The 14,449-nt window shown below is 33.8% G+C and overlaps 1 protein-coding gene across 7 annotated transcripts in view; it reads right to left on the bottom strand.

Annotated features, from left to right (window-relative positions):
- rsh (Rap GTPase activating protein radish) overlaps nucleotides 1-14,449 on the bottom strand; it is a 155,892-nt gene that overhangs the window by 93,338 nt on the left and 48,105 nt on the right. Inside the window, exon 2 of one of the 7 annotated variants that reach the window (XM_033332931.2) lies at nucleotides 13,115-13,199. The exons of the other annotated variants lie outside the window; for them this stretch is intronic. The gene's annotated coding sequence lies outside the window, so the exon portion shown is untranslated. The remainder of the gene's footprint in view (nucleotides 1-13,114; nucleotides 13,200-14,449) is intronic. 7 annotated transcript variants of the gene reach the window in all.

Genomic DNA, 14,449 nt, shown 5'->3' with positions numbered 1-14,449 from the left:
CTTAAACGTTTAAAACGAATGAACGTGTACTAGGATCGTATGTAGTTGAAAAAATTCTAACAATAATGTATTTATAATACTCCATTTTATACAAAATCGTATTTTTATAGATACAACTAACATGAATACAAGTGAGGGTCGAGTATTGATTTATTTCACTCTCTAATTACTATATATAATGAGAAATTTACATTGGTAACTTTATATATATATATATGTATATATTTTATCATATGCAATCTAATAATAAATAATAATGATTACTAATATCAATAACGTAATAATAATAAAATGCTTCTTATAAAAAGTTGATATTACCAGAATTATCTTTGATAGTTTAGAAGCTGATGTACACACGCGACGCACATGTATAAATATAATCGTTCTCAGACTTCTGTAACATTTCAAAGTCCATTTTGTCAGAATACTCGAAACTTTCTATAGATCACTCGAGGCAAATTCACGGAGAACACGCGTGGGTATCATTGAACTTCATTACAAAGTTCTCGTCACTCTGCTAATCTCTCAAAGAAGTCGATTCCGTCGGATCAGCTTTAGAATTCGAGATGCTTACACTCGTAGAAGCTATTAGGCGCCTGAATCGATCCTGCTAACATCTATATTCAAGAACATCCTTCCACGACCGCGTTTCGCCCATGAAAGTCCTATAAAAGGATTATTGAAAATCATCTATTCATGATTTCCTGCCTCACGCCATTAATCTTTATATTGGGAGTTGCCACTGTTATACGCCATTTCGTGAATTATATGTAGAAATGCCAGAGGAAAATACCGTTGGACCAACGTGGAAATATTTTTTAGAATAATTTTCTTGTCTACGTTTTAACTCCCGCCATTTAGAAATGCCAGGAAATATTATGTTTTTCGAATAGCAAAGCTGATATTCGTATCACACCAGTGCGATTTTCATTCGAAATAAAAGTACGAAATGAAAGCCTGGAATAAAAAGTATACCATGTTTTATCTAAATTGTTATATTTATTTTGAAAGCAACTTACGCATTTGCAAAAAAAATAACGTTATTTATATCGCGAACAAATAAAGAACTTTTACCTAATTGTTCTAATTCAACCAATATTCTTCAATGAGATAATGATACCCAAGCATTCTTATCAGCTACATATATTTATTATCTACATATCTATTCTTAAAATACGATATATCTCCAAATAAAGTGATATATTATTTGAGCAATAGTGCTCTCCAACATTTCATTGAAACAATTCTGAAGCGTTTGCGTGATCTTATGTACGATTAGCTTATATATATTTTGAAAATTAAATTTATACAGGGAAAAGTCTCGTATGGAAGTTCCGTGCCATATTCGCGATTCAGTTTTTGAAACACGTACGTCGCATATTTTAGAACGTTCTTGGTAATCCTTTATGCTAGCGCAGTCGCATATGACCTTTTATATTTTATAAACACGAGATTACTTCAATGGACAAACCAAGTGAAATGGGATTTGCGAACGTAATAACAAAACCTGTTTCACCAAGTATCTATTATGATTATTATTCAGCAGGGAATCATGTAAATTTAAATGAAATATACAACGATGAATAATCAGACAACGAAGTATCGGCTGAACTTTTTAAACCACTTTCAAGTAACTGATTTGTTACTTAAAACTTATATTTATAATCTGTCACATAATCCATCGGAATAATACTGTAGAAACTCGGCCTGTTATTTGAAATAATATAGTTTATATAACCGCAACCTAACCCCAATATGCAAATCTTTACACACATCCTACGCCTAACGTATCAACGTCTAAATCCAATGAGACTAGGATTCGCCAAATAACATTCTCAATTATTACGTACGAAAAGCTTATCGAATCCTACTCAATAAAGCTATCTCCATTCCTGACTTAACGAGTTACAAGAATCCTCGTTTCATTCCCGGTATCAAATGTCTCTAACCCTGTTGATCCAGCGAAGCGAGATAATTGAGATTTCGAGATCAACGAATCTAATCGAGTCAATCGCTTAGATCTCAAGTTGTACACCGTTTCAAGCGCTTCTCTCGTTTCTTCAAATTTAATTCGAGGAAGGAACGAATCAGCGAACGAGCGACACAGGTTCGTTGTTTTAGTTTTAATCAAACCGGATCGTTTAATGAACGACTGCAGGCTCAAAGGATTCAAAGCATCGCCAGAAGCTAGAGCATTATGGAGCAAAAGATAATTCTCATCGAATAAAGGAAGAGGATAAAATCCGAAACGAGCGATGTTTCGTTGCTGAAAATCGCTTGGAATGCGGGGTTTTTTTCTAAAGCTTCCTCTGTTGTTTCCTAATTTCCTCTGTTTGCTGGCGACGATGAATCGGATAAATGTCAGAGACGGCAGTATTAAGCCGTTTTTACGTTCAGGATAATTAATTTTACTTTGTGTTCCTATCGTTTTTCGGCATCAGGTGTCTTGTTCTTTCATCCTCCACTTTTCAAAGTAATAAATATGCAATTTATGAGCAGAATGTATGACAAGGGACTATAACATTACTGAGACATATGAACTCGCATACATAAACATATCGTAAGCAAATAGAATGTATATCGGAAGCCATTAAGAAAGGAATTAAGAATAAATAATAATATACGAACTCGTACGTGAAATCAAATTGATCAGTTACGGTTCTGGAAACGTTTTTTGATCTGTATACCAGAATATATATGACTATTGTCCCTTTAACTAATCTTTCAGAAATCAACTTTTTTTAATCTGGATGGAGTCGATTAGTTTAACTATAAATACAATAACGACCGTTTCTTTAAAATTGGATAAAGTTTTATTAACCTCTCGAGAAGATAGAAACTTTATCTTGATAACTTACAAACTTATTAGTAGATTTATTATTATATATCTTTTATACGCTTTTATCAATTTTTTCATTTGAAAAATGTTTTACGACAGCGAATAATTGTAAATTTCAAATAAAATTCTAATGAAATAATGCTCGTTATCGTCGTTTCCCTGTGCATTTTAATTTATCAAGTTGATCAGCGTCGTGGCTTCTGAGCAACTCATATTTCAAGCAAATAGTACGTCGCCGATATGGCGCATGTACAATAAAGGAACGCTGGTCGGATGACGCGACCGCAAAACTTTTAAACTCGATGCGACGCGCGTTGAACGTTCGATCAAATATCGGCAAATATTTCAATTAGTTGTACGGACGCCGATATCCGATATCGACTTGGTGGAAACGGTTATTATGGCTTCGTAAATTTTACAACAAATGGGATAGTTCGCCGCGAGTTTTCGCCCACGACCATATTGCAAACTTACCGAAGAGTGGATGCGCGTATAATTCAATTACAATCCGGAAATACGTGAGCTCTCCAACGAAACGTAATATGAATGTTACAGCGTATACATTTTAGAAACCAGAATATTCTAAGCGTTACACATGAGAGACGCGAAAACCTACGATTTACATTGCAAAACATTTATTGAAAAAGAAACTTTTAGATGAAACTTTCAAAATAAATATTACATATAGTGTACATATATACATAGTACGTATTGAAAAGAGGAATTGTGTATTCAACTATAGATAATTCTGCGTATACTCTATCACACGATGTATGTTCAATCTTTAGAATCCTAACGCTAGAAAATTACTCGGAACTGAAAGTATCAACGTTTGCTCGAAGCGACGACGATGATACGAGAGCTTGTTTCGTGGAATCTGAATAATTTCCTAGCGGATCGTACAAAGTACATAAACTACGTTTCAATCACCTTTGTGATAATCCAGCACACGTACGCACGCGTTCGTTATCTTCGCTTTTGGTATCGCGAATCGACGAACAGGATCGAGGAACAGAACAGAAATTCCTTTTGAGACTATTCAGATGCGTGTAATTCGTGCTGTGAAATTTATGCGTGCATCCGGGGCGTAAGGCACACAAGATGTTAGGAATTAGGTCGACGTGTGTTTCGATGAACCGCGGTTCTGCGTTAATTAGCCACGTCTGCTTCAATTCGTGGGGCGATTTAGCCGCGATCAGAAAACAAAGTTCAACATAAAAATTTCATTCACCTACGAGTGAATGGTGGATTATCGTTGTTTAAATAAATAATTGTTTGATTTTTGAAGATGAGAATCGTTTGAAAAACGTCAAATAAATTGCTAAACCTTTTAGCTAACTGAAATTAGTCGATTTTTGGATGAAAAAAGTTTCAATTAACATAAAGTGGTAATATCGCGAATAAAATGTTCATTTACTTAAAGTAGTCACTATTTTTTTTTTTTTTTTTAATTTTAACGGGAGCACATCTTACATATCTATATTTTTTCTAATATCTTTCGATAAAATTCTGCTGACATTTATTTTAATATTCTTAGATTCCACAAAAATCATTGAAATTTTTACAAAACGCTTTCTTCTTTCTTCAACGCAACATAATTGGCATGTTTTCGAGATCTTTCCTGTCGGACATTTTTTCTTTTCTCCGTCACGGAAGAACAATAGAGACAGGAAGAGAACGCTGAATTGGAAGCTATCAATTAAAAGCTGGCCGCTTGCCGAACAGTTGTCGATAACTGAAAAGATTCGATTTCGACAACCAGAAACAGATCCATGTCTGTGATTTTCGCAATTCGACGGCGCGAGGTATCGATTATACATAAAAAAACGTCACGGTGAATACCCGTATGGATATCCGAATATTCGTTTGACAAGACAAGGTTTTCATCTTTCGAAGATATTTGCATCGCTGTCCAAGATATGGTATAGTTGCTAACATTGGGTAAATGATGCGACGATTTAATTATCAATATAATAATAATTATTTCCGTTTTGATTTATAAAAGTTGTCTATTTATAATAAAATACAAAAAAAAACCTGACGCGTACGTTTTATTCTATTTATGAGACAACACATCCCCTTCAGATTCATCTTTGAAGTACTGTCTGTTATTTTCAGCTCGATTTACTCATGATCCTCTCCTGTTAAGTTTATCAAGAGCTTTACGTATCTTTTTCACCACTGGCTGTGTTATTTGGGTTTTCCATTTTCCATGCCATTCGTCCCTTTTTACTTCACATACGTGTCGCCTTAAAGAATTTCACCGACACGAACGTCAAAATTCCGTGGCTTTCGCGAAAAAGGACTATTACGACTTCGACATAGTAAATTTTATCTTTTGCTATATTCGTTCTCCGCCATGAAACTAATTTTTAGGTAACAAAAATTACGTTTAATTAAAAAATTGGAAATTTAGGAAGTCTTTTAATACTTAATGCTTCATAATACTTTTTAATTAATTTTTTGATTAATTAAATAAATTTCTAGGAAGCAACATCTCTTAAATATTTGTCAAATTCATGCACACTTTCTGATAAATTAACTCAAAATTGGCCGATATCAACGATCTAGATTTAAATATTAGACTTTCCACAAGACCCAGAACTTTTAAAACTTCGTGAACCTTAATCCATCACGCGATTTGGCAATCAAAAAATGTCCCTGAAATCTGTACATGCGACAAATCGCTTTCAACACACTTCCAGCTAATTTAGAACAGTGTAATTTTTAGTTACTTTTTACTAATATCTATGATATGATATCGATATCAATAAATTGTTTTTTATATAACGCGATTAGATTACCGATTAGATTAGATTAGATTATCATTCCAAATATTATTTTCTATCGCATCCCATCAAATCGATATCTAAATTTCAGAAAGAAACTCGCGAAATAGAATATCGACATCTCAGCATATTCCCAAACAGAACTACAATATCGAGAATTTGGATCCCACGACGGCTTCAATTTCCAACCTGAACACGAACATGCACAGCATCAAATCGCGCTTCAATTAAAAAAGGAAAAAAAAAAGAAAACATGTTCCTCGCAACGCTATTCGAACCTTCGCTCATACGACACTTTTACCTAGTAGCTAAAACGAACGATAAGGGGACGCAATAAAAACGAGAATGTCGGTCAACAGGCGTTCCAGCTAAAAGGAACACGGATAAGCCATTCTAGGGTTGAAAGAGCGGCATGAAGAGTGTACACTCGCGTGAACACACGCTTCCTAGCAACGGAGCAACAACCGAACAGTCACGTGTGGGTGGCCGACAAAGACCGCCCAGCTTAGCTGGCACAAAGAAAATTTTAACAGTCTGTCGATTACATGTAGGTACGCGTCGATACTGTGCCTTTGTCTCTTCGCCAGCTAGCAACGTAGACGTCGATTCAGCAGCACGTGAAATCTCGTTAATCGTTGACGCGTGTCGCGCCTCGTCGTTGAATAAGCCAACACGTTTCGCGCCAAGGTTTTACAGCTAGCAAGCTTTTAAACAGAAGAAGAGAATCGAGTAGAACCTCGACGTTTTTGGAACGCAAGAAGCAAGCACGACCCTCTGAAGCCTTCGCTCAGACAATGGATTGATTATATGGCTGAGAAAGACTGACGGTAGAATTGTCAGGCGAGATGAAAGACGACAGGAGCGTGGATATCTATAGAGTAGACGAAATCGTGCCGAATTTTATAAATGATAGTACTATAAATGAGAAATGGTAGGGATGTAGATGAGTTATGTGGTCGTAGAAGGAATTGGAGGTAGGAACGAAGTTGCAACGCGAGTTTCAGATGGGAACGATCGAAGACTGCAAGATTTAACTCCTCTGTTGTTCGAATTGTGCTAAATAAGTCTTGTTTGGAATAAGCGAGTGAATAAGTGATTACCAGATTGCAGATTTTTATGTATTTGTGAAAAATTTGTCGGAAATGTAGAAATGCATGAAATACACATAATATGTAAAATATTATTACGTATGATCCATTTTTTTACAACTATCTGAAACCTAGATATTATTGTTAGGTTTAGTCTTTTGCTCAGAGAGTCAGAAATTACAATAGGTCTAGAAATTAGTTTATGATCGTGGAATCACACGTTTGCGGACTAGACAAATTACTAGGGCTGTGTATCCTCAATATTTAGTCACATGTCGTAAATCCGTAACCCAGAGTACCTATTAGTACCTATTAGTGAGCAGAATTCTTTCTCGGTGGAAGCTCGACTCCTCACTAACATTGAACCAACTTGGTGGATGCTCGAGAATTAGACGATTTATACGAGAGGGTAAAACCGTCATTAATTCACCGTAAACGTCTAGATCCGGTTACTTAATGTAATTTGTTTTTTTTTTTTTTTCTACAATGGAAGTTTCATAAGTTTTCGCATAGTTTAAGGTAGAACAAAGTAAAACATTTGTATACCTCATCGAGAGGTTGATCCTTTAAGAAGGATTTTTTATAGTCGACACACCACCGTGCAAAAAACATCAATATTCGCACGTGATTTTCACTAACACGAGCAGTAACGATACAATCCACACAAGCACTAGCAACATAACTTTCCACGCGACTGAAATACGATTCAAGAAGCAAGAAGCTGCGTCGTGTAAAACGCACACAATGTTAACAAAGATATATCGTTCTACGGAAAAAAAAACCTGTGAGAAGAAAGTAACAAACCGAGAGAGAACTTCTTTATACATCAATCGGGACGGTTCTTGCTGGAGAGTTTAGGACAATTTTTACGTGTCGTACGTGCAACAAGTTACGACCGTCATTTGTCTGAAAATAGTTCCGCTAACATAAAAAGAAACAACGAAAGGAATATTTTTACATTGCAGAAGAGGTAAACAACAAATATTCTACGCGTGGTAACGAGCAAAAGAATCACCGTAGAGAGAAAGATAAAATGGATTTAATCGATGGAAGTAACAGTAAGACAATTTCGAAGAATATAGGCGGCGAGAAAACTACATAATGGAATTATTTCGCATAAAAGAATCGTAACGCAAAAGAACAACTGTGGAATTGCTGGAAACAGTAAATTCTGCATAAACGAAGATGCTATAAAGTTCTTACAATTAGAATGAGCCAGGCGGTAATACGAAAGAGGGTAATAACTGAACTGACAATAAAATCAATCTGACGGTAAAATCCTCTCAAATGGATAATTCTTGGGGTTATAATAGGCACTAGGAACGAACAAACGAGTAATGGAACATTCTTATCAATTTATAACCTCGTAGGAAGATGTAAAACAAGACTATGAAACCGTGATAGAAATCGTTATGAAGAAATGTTATTTTCCATTGAGATCTAATTTTATAGTTTGTACAATTCTAACAATTCACCTGGAACTTAAAACTCTTGACTCGTTTGCGTTTAAACGTCATCGAAATTTTAAGATGTCGCAGAAATTTATCAGAACATGACCAACATACTTGAAAACATAATAAGAAGACAACGCTTGATCAAAACTGACGATTTCCACCTGTGTTTACAATGTTCAACGAACACCGGAAATAAAATAATTCTTGGTCCCCCGAAGGAAAATTTCAATCGAGATAAATCCAGTTTTTCGCGAGCTGCAGCGAATTCCTTGTTCCGTATCTTCCAGTCAACCTAGTCGCGATGTTTTGCCAGTAAATCCGAGTGGAAGTAAACAGAGAAGAGAAGAGAAGGTAAGAAATTCGAAGAGGGACGAGAATGTTGGAATAAAAGTGAAACGAGAGGCATTTCTTCATCGAAGGTTTTGCTGTTTCGTAGCGACGTGAACAAACGAACCTCTTGCTTTTTGATTAATGTCTCCGAGGAGACGAACAGATGAGAAAAAAGTGTCGTCGTGTTCTATGAAAGCTGCTCGGCAGCAAAAACATGGAAAATAATGGAGGAACAGGTGAAGATACGGGCTTGCAGATTGATGAGTGTTATGTTGAATAATGTTTCGAACAGACGCGTCGAAATGATGCGATTTGTTGGAAAATCTCCTAGCGTTCGCAACTAAATTGTTATTGTAATAGTGTTTATTGTATCAGATAACAGAGAGAATGTGTTAAATTATATATGAATGAAGCTTTAATCGAAATCTAGAATGAAATATAAATACGTATCGAAGACTAAACTGTATATAAATAAAGCTATATTAACACATATTCAATTTTTTATTGTTCATTATTAGATCAGTGGCACGTACACGTACACACTTGTACATGAAATAAACAGTCAGCAACGAGCTAATATCGTTTGATTAAAAATTCGCGAACGATAAATATAATTCGCGTTTGTAATTAAAATGTCACGAGGATGAATATTTATGTGGATTTAACTTGGAAAGTGCGGAGACTGGTTGAATTCTCGTTGAATCGTAGATAATAATAGTATATAGAAGAGAGATCTTTCCTAGCGTCACGGTAATTTATCATAGCTGGAAAATAAAAGTATTTATCCACTCTAATCTGAACATTCGACAAAATAAATGAGAAACGAGGTATAATCTGGAAATAATGAATTGAACTCGAAGATGGTAAGATTAATCAACGTTTCGTGTTGGAATAGCTAAAACAGGCAATCACCTTACTACAACATCGCTTTATATGGATTCAGCTTCGAAACTGTTATTATAAATTCATCAAAAGATCTCCCAATTTACTCGAATTCATAAATAAATAAGACGGTAATATGAATTTCTATGTACGTCAATTTATTATGAATACACGATAACGCGATATTCGATGAAGGATTTAAATGGCTAAAATGAAATCAAGTCGAAAATGAATATTATTTAAAGAAAAGTGTCTGTATAAAAACGCTAATTCGAAATGGAGGAAAGAGGTTTCCACGTCTATAGTTTTCAGATAAAATCGTTGAACAAATGTTTTATCAATTACTACGAACAAATATCGGAAATTATATTGTACCAGTTACACATATGTTCGAAGTTTGAATAAATATTATTCGCTATTATCTTCTACATTATCGGAAACTCTATCGACTAGACATCTTCGGAAAAATATTCATTTCCGCCCAGGATGCAGGGATTACGCGAACCTTCTGCAAATTTCCATCAAAACAAATACTTTGTTACCGCACTAACAGTTTTTAGTAATATTAATCTAGAAATATTCACGATAATGAAATAATTATAATTGTAGTATTTAGTACGTGCAGATTACGCGAATCTTTTATAAAATTGTGGTTCGATTATTTATTAACAGTTTCAATCATAAGTTATAAAAGTTCCAGGGAAATTTTCAGAAAAATTACAGTTATACTGTTTCATACTACGATACAGAGGAGAATAATATTTGAAAAATTAAAAATATGAAATATAAAAATGGTTCTATAGAAAAATGTTCTATAGAAAAAAGTTTGTGCATTTTTTAGACTTCGTTAATATCGGTTAAATTAAACTAATTTTTCAGTTAATTAACAGAACTCTCATCTTCTGACTGCTACGCTTAATGAGATTTTATTCCATTATTATGAACCTCGCTCAGTTAGATCTTCGTTAAAAACTAGATGAACGTAAAAAAGACAAAACCAGGCCCATGCAATTACAGCGATTGTACTGTTTTAATAAATTCTAATAACAACACAGTACAACTACATAGAAACAGGATAAAATCGAGAGCAGATTGATTAAACGATTCAATCATTACGATGTTAAGAAGTATTTAACCCCGTTTTAATGGACTTGTAAACTAACTCTTAGATTAATTAATTGCACCTACGATTTACTTTTACGGTATCTCAAAGCGTAAACAATTCGATATCATATGTTTTATACTAAAAACATCAATAACGTAATTTTTAATTCATATCAAATTATTTCATAGTTACACAATATTGTATCATAAAAATGTTCTTAATCTTCGATTAATACAATTCGCCTTTTCTTTTCCGTCACAATAATAGCCAATCGATTATTAAGAGTCAATAAACATCAACTTGACTATACTGCGACAAACATATACTACTGATTGTTGGAAGAAGAGCAATTTAACGAGAAAACTGAAACAAACCTTGTCTTTCTTCTTATACGTATACCCACCATCTTCGTTAACAAAGTAATCTATTTACACAACCATTCTTGTTTACACACACGTACATACGATACAAATAATGCATAGTCGTGTGTTTCTATGTGCAAATATTGAATATTATCAGATTGATGGAAAAATATCGTCCTTCTTATTCTTTAAAAGGAACAAAATTAAAAGTATCGACGCACTATCTCTTGTCTGAAATAATACCTTTACACATTGAATTGATACATTGATATCAAATACTTACGTCCTTCAATGTCATTATAAATAAAGAAGTAGCGTATTTTTTTCAAAATACTCAATAATTTTGTTGAAGGAAATTTGAAATACGCTTACTAAACTGTTTTCATACAACAAGATGGTGCATAGAAATGAAGGAAATTGCTAAACTAATTTAATTAGAAAATATGTAATATGAATGTCTATTAAAGTTTGTAATTAATTGCAAGGTTCCATTAAAATTTCATATTAATTGTAACGTTCGATTGAACCATTACATTTCATTTCCTCAATGATATTGTCGAACATTATCAAACTCAACCTAATATACGCTATCTCAACCTTCTCGAAACGCAATCTCTCCAACTCCAATCCTCTATCATTTTTCCCAATTTTCCTGCTCTCGTATTCAATTAGCTCTGTAATAATTAACGAAAACACAATAACATCGCGTATGAATTATTTCACTGGCACTACGAGGCATTTTATCAAAACAATTCAAATTTATTAATTAGGAATGCAAATAGTCACGGCAGAAGTAAATCCTCTAGCGTATCCCCGCAGCTCGTCAATAATTTACACGGATGTTATCTTGTCGATCGTCAAAGCTCGTCGGCAGGAACATCTGCATACCGTGCAATTAATAGTTCCGCCCGATTATGGTAAACTGCGGCCTATACGTGATTCGCGAACCAAATTAGTGGAACATTACTGCTAACGGTTACATTCCGTGCATCTTTATTCGGACAATAAGGGACAACACAGGAATATTGTTATCGTGGATAATCGAAGCTGCTTTTGATATATTATCATAATGAATTGCTGGAGAAATTAAATAATCGAACGTGATAAAAATAAGAAAAATTTGAAATTATCGAGTTTCTAGCTCTTTTATAATGTAAGAAAAATTTAAACAAGTAGCAATCATTTTTTCTAGACAAACTTCTTCGATATATTCTATGTATATATGTAAATTACAAAAAATGTTATAAATTAAACGGTGTTAAATGTTATAGGTAGTTTGAAGATTAATTAAAAAATTATAAGAAAGATACGAAATATGAAAAGAATGGTAATTGATTTCAGGCTGTAGTACAAGAGAAGAATAGAATACTCAATTTCAAAATGTCCACCATCCCTGTCAATAAATAAATACGAGACTGAAAATAGTGTAGAAAATCAAATTCGTTAGTCAACGAAGTTCATTTCGATTTTATATCGTTTATTTTATTATATTATTTCAGTGAATCGATCATCGACACTGTTCCTTTTCGAAAATTTTCCACACGTAAAAAGTTAGTAACATGAAGTAACATAAAGCATAAAATGGGACATATATAAAAACATCAAAAATTTTGTAACACCTTAGAAAATGAAAATTGATAAACAGGACGCTTTATTAAGTGTACAAATCAATCGGATGCCTTTATATACAATTCGTCGTAACTCTGTTCTAAATTTAAAAATTTCTCTTATCATTGTAAGAATTCAATTTAAGTATTTAAATTATACTTTTGTTGATTATATTTTGTGTTATTCTACACCGCTGACTATCTGGAAGATTGAAAGCTATTTTGCTTTTGATAATATGTTTAATTGCGTAAATAACCGCCTAATTACAAATTACATGTGATGAAGGCACCGAATCAACTTGTACATTTAATAATTAAGCAAAACAGTTATGTTTCCAGCGAGTGTCGTTGCCGTACTTAGTAATTAAAAGAATAAGGTGTGCATCAAAAGTTTCATATTTTCATGATGCAGATATACACAGTCATTATACGATTATATCCTAACATAGCTGTTTCAATTAGTACTCGAAAGGAGTATAATTACTGTTGGATACAGTTTATACTCAGGGAGCTGAAATTGTAACAGCTATTAAGACACGTGTAAGAAAGGCGTTTTGCTTGTGGTAATATCGATATAGTGACATGAAAAGGAAGTACATCAAGATTTCGTAGGGATATAATTAGTAGTCGCGATGTAGTTATCGATTAATTTACTCACAAGGTAAGTTACCCAGATGTTAAATTAGTTTTGAAGAAAAAAGACGGTCGAAGAAAAATGGTGTCAAAGTCCGTCATAAGCAGCTCTGAAAAATGAATATAAATAATTTTCTGTTTATTTCCAAAGTTCTTTCGTACACACACAAATAAAACAGTTAAAACGGAAACAAGAAACATCAATGTAGCATATGAGATCGATAACGGATGATTAAAAATTTGTTAAATATTGTGATGGGGACATTAGTGATTTGAATGAAAAGTTTAACGCGCAAGCTCGAAACAAAATTTAGTGTATTAATGTATAGCTTAACATCCAACGAAATATTGAATTTTATCATCTTATGGAAATTCTTCATAAAATTCTTAATATTATCAATTGTCTATTAGAATAATTTTAATACACAAAACATTGAAACTATTAAAATTTTTTTATTAATTTTATAAATGTATACTTTACATTCTCGCGTATTAATGCTTTCGTCGATACTTCATGTTACTATTTGAAAAATATTTTTATTAATACTTCAATATTTTACATTTCCCGTTATTAATATTCTATAATTCCTACGTCACTACGCTATTCAGAGAACCTACGATTCGACACAGAGAATAGCAGAAAATGGCTTTTTCAAAAGTTACACGATCCCACAAAGTTACACTATTAAAGGAAACAAGATGAAATCGTGAGTAAAACTACGATCCCTTTAAAGTCGGGCAAAGGTAAAAGGCACACGTTTGAACGCCGTTCAGAAAAGATTTCCCTCCGATACTACCACTTTACCTTGACACGTGCTTTGCATTCGTCGTCTCCGTGTCTACGATCGATGAACCTCCGATTCGAGACGTACGAAAACGTCGACGAAAACTAGATTCGCCACGGAACGTGACGTGTCCCGGCCATGATTTTTCCCTCGCTTGAAATTTCCCTGAAATTTCGGCACGTAACCTAATAATCGAACTTCGCTCCATAGAGACTACGAAAGCGAGTTTGCGACGAAAGCGTGAAACGACGACGTTTAAACGTCGAACAGGGATCGAACTTGGTTCCCAGTCTTTGTAATAGAATTATTATTGCGGAGTTACCCTTTTCTGCAGGGGTAAAAATAATAAGAGAGAAAGGAGGAGAAAGTTCGAAAGGGTCTTACACTTTGAAATTCGTGTTTTATTTGATTGATTTGGAAGTTTAGTTTCATGGAAGTATGAAGAATAGGGTGAGAGAAAATGATATGATTGGATTGATCTGTTGGATTTGCAATGTAGAAAAATTCAATCTAAATAATCTCCTTTCCTTTTGATAAGAGTTTGACGCTTTACAGAAAGAGCTTGGAAATAAAAC

The sequence above is a fragment of the Bombus vancouverensis genome, chromosome 5, assembly GCF_051014615.1.
Source record: "Bombus vancouverensis nearcticus chromosome 5, iyBomVanc1_principal, whole genome shotgun sequence".
NCBI lineage: Eukaryota > Metazoa > Arthropoda > Insecta > Hymenoptera > Apidae > Bombus > Bombus vancouverensis.
This window is presented reverse-complemented; position numbering and strand designations above follow the sequence as displayed.